We start from the raw sequence: 6,000 nt of genomic DNA on the forward strand, positions 1-6,000 counted from the left end.
TGGATTAGAGAGCGAAATACCTACGACTGCGCTACAAGAGTACAATATTTTCAAATCTTTTGGAACTAAAATCCAAATGTTTTATTGTTTATTTTGTTTATTTCGAGACTCCTTGTAGTGGGTGGAGGATGCTTGGGCTAGGGGTTGTTGGGGGCATTGCCATTACCATTATAAAGAGGGAAAGATGCCGCCCTGTTCGTATCTACATATTTACGTACTTACAATTGGTTGGGAGTACTGATCATTGGCTTCAAGTACATAGATTAAATGATGAAATATTTCACCACATTTGCCGTTAAAAATTTATATTAAAAATAATATTTTTGTGTGGGAAAGCTTCCTTCTGGGTAAATTCAATATACCCGTTAATCATTCGAGTACCAGGCATAAAAACCACATGCAAAATAACATGGAGTGATCCTTGACCACAGGCTCTCAATCTAGTAAAATTCTGACGAGTATGTACCCAAGCCCCGATCATCCTATCAGTCAAAAATAATAATGGGTCACGACAGCTTCAAAGCATAATTCCACCTTACTGTGGACTTGAGGCTACCAAGAACGCTGGACACGTACGCTTCAGCTGCTTTCTTCGCTCAGGCACGATTAGCGCTAATCAAGACGAACCCAGGGATCAATCGACCTTCGAAAGGGTGTCAGCGAACGACAGCACTTGTGACGAAGAGACTCGGAGTAAAAACAGCGACGTCAGCAATAAGCTCAGCTCCGCTAAGGAAGAGGTGGAAGATGTGCCATAATCATAGCCACCACCAAATTGTTTGTCAGTTCACCACAATACCTCGCCACATAGACACAAAGAGAGTAAAAATGTCTCTTAAAGAGACAAATCGATGCCATGAGATATCTCATACCTTTCCATACCACTGGCAAAAATATCAGAATTATAATGGGTGAAGCAAGACGCACAGACCGATTTTTAAAGATCGATACAATCGGCTTATTATTGCTCCTTTACATCTCTTAAGTGCAGCGTTCACCTTCACTCTTCACTCTTGCACACTTCACCCAACCATTTCCTGAATGAATCTGAAACGTATTATTGGGGTGTTCTCTATAATTAAATGGTAATCGTTTTTTAGCCACGAGGGTACTACTTATGTACATACGAGTATCTCAATTATTAAATATATGTAAATAGTTTTATATCTACATAATTACTTTGCTCACCGTTTTCCACAATCTACGAGCATGTATTTAGCTTGCAAGCTTTAAGGCTCCGTTCTCTGTTCATCCTGAATTAATTGAATACTGTCAAAAGTTTTGGTTTTACAGCCTTTTTATGTTTCGTAGTTTAAGCAGAAAGACAAACTTTTATCTTTTTAATAAAGAATGTTGATTTGAGGCTTCCCCATCCCATGGGATAAACTTCCTACGGATGCAAACATTTTCACAAGAACATCTTGGTACGAACAGTTAACAAAAATACAAGTCCATCCGATTCTGACGCGAAATATTACTTTTTAAAATTATTAAAATAAATTGATTTAACCATTTAACATTCATATTTTGTATATTAATATTTTTGTATACTTAAATGTAAGATTGGAAATCAATTAATCAAATTTATTTTCGCTTTATTTTATTACTTCCATTTGGGTTGCTTCATTTAAAAACATTAATTGGTTGGAGTGTTGCAGAGTGTTATTCCAAAATAATGCATAAATAGGAATAAGCCGATCCTGTACTTTGGTCCAGCTTAACATTATATCGACAGTGGCAACAGCAGGACTGACTGAAACTTGTTCCTTACAATTTATTTATAAACAAAACTCGTTCAAATTCATTGGATAAATAAAGCACATGTCACAAGTTTCGAATTACTATTATGATTCATTTAAATATATGGTAAAGCATTTTGAATAAATAGTTGGAAGTCCCACAACTTAAATAGAAAACGATGAAAGGCTGTCCCAGATCAATCTTTAACTGAAACTTCATGACTGTTGGCAAAACCAGCGAAGTGTTCATTTACTGCAGAGCACTGAAGCAAGGAGAACGTCAATGGCAGCAGCAAACAATAACTTTTAATCATTTCAAATAATAAAATCCAAGAAACACTTTGGGACTTATGTACATTTTCTGAGTTTCTTGTTGGGATTAGCTCAATGAATTTTGTGCGGCTTAGGAAAATTCCATCAGCACAAGACATCGCGGCTCTGGCGCTGGTCGTCGTCTTTGAATTCAAGAAACTGACTTGACTGTGTATGTACATGAGTATATGTGTGTGTGTGTGCACTCACCATACGCATGTGTTGTACGTTTTGTTAGAAAATCATTGACTGCTCCTTTATTTCCCCCCCAAGTTATACTACAGGCAAAATGTGGCTCTTGAGAGTCGGGCTGATGTTTGCTACTTCTGTCGCAATGAAGATAATCTATACTAATGAGGAATTAAAATTGGATTACTGAATTCCCTAATTAAAGGGACTTATGAAATAAAAAAGGCTCTTAATGCACCATTCAGTATCTAACAAGTTCATGTGTTTCATTAATCCCAACAAAGTGAGCATGATTCCATGTGTGTAGCAGGAAAGTAATACACAATTAATGCCAGCTAATGCAAATACCCTTCCAGCTCGAAAGCCAGTAAAAGTTTTGGCACATTGTATACTTAAAGGCAGAATAAGAAGCACTTCAAGTTTTTGAGTTTGAGCACTACCACGGCTATCGGTGTACTCTTCACCATTTGCATAGGAGTAAGTTCTCACCCACATTCAAACCCCCAAATGCGCTTGAATGCGATGAACTATTTTAAAAATTAAATTGCGGAAAGAGGGCGAAATTCGAGGTCATCGTTTCGCTCCTCTTGAGCAGCACTGTTGGAAGCTAACGAGCTTCTTGGACACTCTGACTCCACATGTACGACGAATATTCGAAGTAGTAAATTTAAGAGGCTGTGGAAGTAAACTACGAGTCGGTGCGTTAAGCTGTACAAAGTGTGTAAGGAAATCGACCAGATGTTGCGCGCTCAATGACAATTATGTAAAAGGGTTCGCGTTCGACTATGATATGTGAGCAATATACTACATATGTGCATAATTTAGCAGTAGGAAGGGTACATTTATGTATGTATGTACATATGTATGTATACATATGCTTGTTTTTACATAAGCGCTACAATAGAACATTATCATTCGAGATTGACGAGAAGAGATGATTTTATTGTCCTAATAACTAAGAATTTGATGCTGCTCCGAACAAACTCCCGCACGTTGAGGGACCAGACCAAGACCTCTAACGGGTAGGATGCACAGCTTGACGGAAACTTGCACAGCCCCACCAGCTCCAGCGATGACCTCGATCGACCTGGCTAAGGGCCCCTTTAACAGACTAAGTCGTTGAATTGAATCGAAGGTTGCAAAGGTTAAATTAATGAAGCTTAAAGGTCCGAATTGGGGTGCAAAATATCATCTCCATAAAACACTTCTCCATTGAAGTTTAGACCTGTAACGTCTGGTTCGGGAAACTCCATCCGCGGAAATGCTCTTTAGGGTTTTCTACGAGAACTGATTACAGCCTTGACTTGACATGACAGACCAATGCCCACAGCTCGTCGAAACTAAAGGGGGACGCTCCCACAAAGCGTTACAAATTATGGTTTGCCCTTTTCACTGATGCCAATAAGTCTTCGGAATATGGCCAGAGAGGCGGTATGGATCTCCAATCTAAGACAGTATGGAAGGCACCACCGGAGTCAGTTCCAGTGTTAGGTCAGCCATGAAATGCTGCACAAGACGAGCTCTGGAATTGCAGAATACAATGAATAACCGCAACGATCGATCGACAGACTGTAGGCCGGAAACTAACGGGACACGCATAGAACTCCATGCAGCGGATCTCGACAGTGCATGGCGCAGGCAGAAGCAGACGGTGAAAGAGAAGACGAAAACGAAAACGAATAGCGAGCGAACTGCCGCGCTCGGCCAGAGCGATCTTTGGTCCGCTACTTTTCCGTAGTTTTAATTTTAACATGATTATTCATGTAAATATGTACATACATATGTACGTATACTCTTAACTGTAATTATTGCAAGTATATTTATGGAATACTGATCAAGCTTATTATCCAATCCAACGATTTCATGTTCTAGCAAATCTTTTTTCTTTATTGACGTTCACATTTCGTATCGTTTTGGGGGGTAGTGAGTCAACAAGAGGCGAATTGTTCTCTATGGGTACAAAGTAAACACTGAAAATCATTGTAATCGCCACCATTAAAACACTGTCAATCCCTCAGCACACCAACCCTCCTCCAAATAGTATGCTACTCGCAGAATAAAGCATATATTTGTATGTATGTACATATGTACATGTCTATTTATGTACTCGTACATATGCGTACATATACCTAGTATCCATTCAAGAGTGGCAGCAGAAAACGACAGGCAACAACAACAATAATTACATTCGCGAGGCGATGCTGATGTCGACGAAACAGCAGCAGAGATTATTGTCAGTCATTCAAGTGGGAGGCTGATGCTTTTTCAAAAAGACTTTGAACAATAAATGATGTGAAATCTCCCGAAAGAGTGTGTACTGTGATGTCCGCCAGAGTGAGTAACTTCTACGCTCTGGCTGTCTTGACTTGCCTAGGTTTAGTCTTTGCTCTACGTTTCTGCTCTGCTCTGCTCTGCTCCGCTCTCTTCTCTTCTCTGGCATTCTTCTTTTTTTGCCAACAAAACCGCTACCGTTGTCGTGTCTTATGCATGGATGCTTGGATGCCTGGCTGCTCTGCTGTTTGCCGGCAACAACTTCCGTTGTTTTTCGGCATTGGTAAGCCCTACTCTTCTTTTACTTTCGTTGCAATCCCAAACGCAAACAGTTTTTTTCTGAGATACTCGACTCGTACAAAGTAAATCGGCTTTCGATTGTATTTGAAGTGGGAAGCACACACACAAAGTATGCTACTTGAACTCGTATAACTCATACGTAACTAATGCGCGCGTATTTTAGTGGATGTTTTATGTATGTAGGTAGTACTTGACGAACGATACGTTGCCATGTACATATTTACAAAAATCCATACATATGTACATACAAATGAGTAGCTATGTACACACACATGTACATATGTAAACATGATTTGTAAATATTTCTCAGATTTGGACGGCAGACGGACTCAATCGCAGCACCCAAACGGATCGAGTTTTAAATTTGTGTCCTCCAATTAAGGAAACATTGGTGTAACGTTAAGAAGGACTCCAGGATGACTCGATCGAATTATCCATCTGCTTATCTGCTAATTAGTCTGTCAGTTTTATAGCCAAGTGAACACAATGTTACTCGTACATATGTACATAAATATGTATATACATATGTACTATGAATATTAATATTTATTTATGCATTTCCGCATATGAAAGTGCGATATTGTCATCAAATTGCTGCATTTTACATTTCATAATTTGCTCTACTTTGTTCCTAATCATTTTTAAAGATCCAAAGGCTACTTATTTAAATAAGCAAAAAAGCTTTATATTTTCTGTAAATTATATTCGAACGAACGCAACGTAACATATACCTTCATTTTAAGCACAGTGCTGATTAAGTACACCTCAGCCTAGACCTTATAATTATATTTACATATTTATTTAAGTTTGCAAACTATAAATTCAGAATACCTGTCCAGCTAATACGAACTTACATGCATATGTATGGCTGCAGCAAACATTTACCACAATACAAATTTTGCGCAGAACGAGTGTGAAGTAATATATTTTATTTAATAGGCAACTGTCCGATTCTGACCAACAAGTTAAGTTGATAGTCTGACATTCTTACCGCCACGTTAAATAAAGCTGAGAGATGAGTCCGACATTGGAAGCGAAACTTGTGTAAGCTTATAAAGAAGTCTCTAGTTTCATTACATGCGGGATTTATGTATATTGGCTGTGGTGCATCTACCAAAGTAAAGTGCAAAGGTAGTTACGTTCAAAACAGTTTAGTATTCTTCCGTTTATTTATTCTACTTGAATTTGA

The sequence above is a fragment of the Drosophila subobscura genome, chromosome U, assembly GCF_008121235.1.
Source record: "Drosophila subobscura isolate 14011-0131.10 chromosome U, UCBerk_Dsub_1.0, whole genome shotgun sequence".
NCBI classification, from domain to species: Eukaryota; Metazoa; Arthropoda; class Insecta; order Diptera; family Drosophilidae; genus Drosophila; species Drosophila subobscura.